This window comes from Ipomoea triloba, chromosome 16 (assembly GCF_003576645.1).
Source record: "Ipomoea triloba cultivar NCNSP0323 chromosome 16, ASM357664v1".
Taxonomy (NCBI): domain Eukaryota; kingdom Viridiplantae; phylum Streptophyta; class Magnoliopsida; order Solanales; family Convolvulaceae; genus Ipomoea; species Ipomoea triloba.
The window spans coordinates 7,079,005-7,079,841 of NC_044931.1; positions in this window are offsets into that span (position 1 = coordinate 7,079,005).

Here is an 837-nt window from a genome sequence, read left to right on the forward strand (position 1 = left end):
CCCACTAAAATCAAAACATCAAAACTACAACCTCACTAATATACATAACTCTCAAGGAGATCAAAAGAGTCCCACTACAAGGCAATGAATGGTAAATGTTCTCCGTTCATATATGTTGTGTGGTTGATGTTTATCTTTATTTGCTTCTATTTACGACCAGGATAGTGGGTTAAGCTAGTGGATGAATAGGTTGCGAGATATCGGAACTATACGAGTCCTAATTGGCCACATCCACACCCTTGGGCCGGGATGCCGAGGCCCGGGAGAAGCGGTTGACCAAGTGTTTGTTAAAATGCCCAATCTGACTGAGGAACAAGGAGTCCAAAGTTTGATGCCACTCGGAGATGGTGTCGTGTGCTCCCTTGATAGAAATGTTGTTGCATTGCCTAGAAGACCCTGTAGTAGTATCAAACTTGAGACCTAGATAGGACATTCATTTCCTTTCTTTCGTTAATTGATTACTTTTGTTTTACTTTTGTCAAACTCTTCACCATGATTTCTTTTGCTTAGAGTGAATCTTGTAACTAATGTCTCTTAACATCAAAAATGTTACACGCTTGATTCGGTTCCAATTTTCCATCCTTAAGAACCCGACAATCGGGGAACTTCTTCTCCGTTTTATCACTATCCACACCTCCCACTAAAATCAAAACATCAAAACTACAACCTCACTAATATACATAACTCTCAAGGAGATCAAAAGANTTACGACCAGGATAGTGGGTTAAGCTAGTGGATGAATAGGTTGCGAGATATCGGAACTATACGAGTCCTAATTGGCCACATCCACACCCTTGGTCCGGGATGCCGTGGCCCGGGAGAAGTGGTTGACCAAGT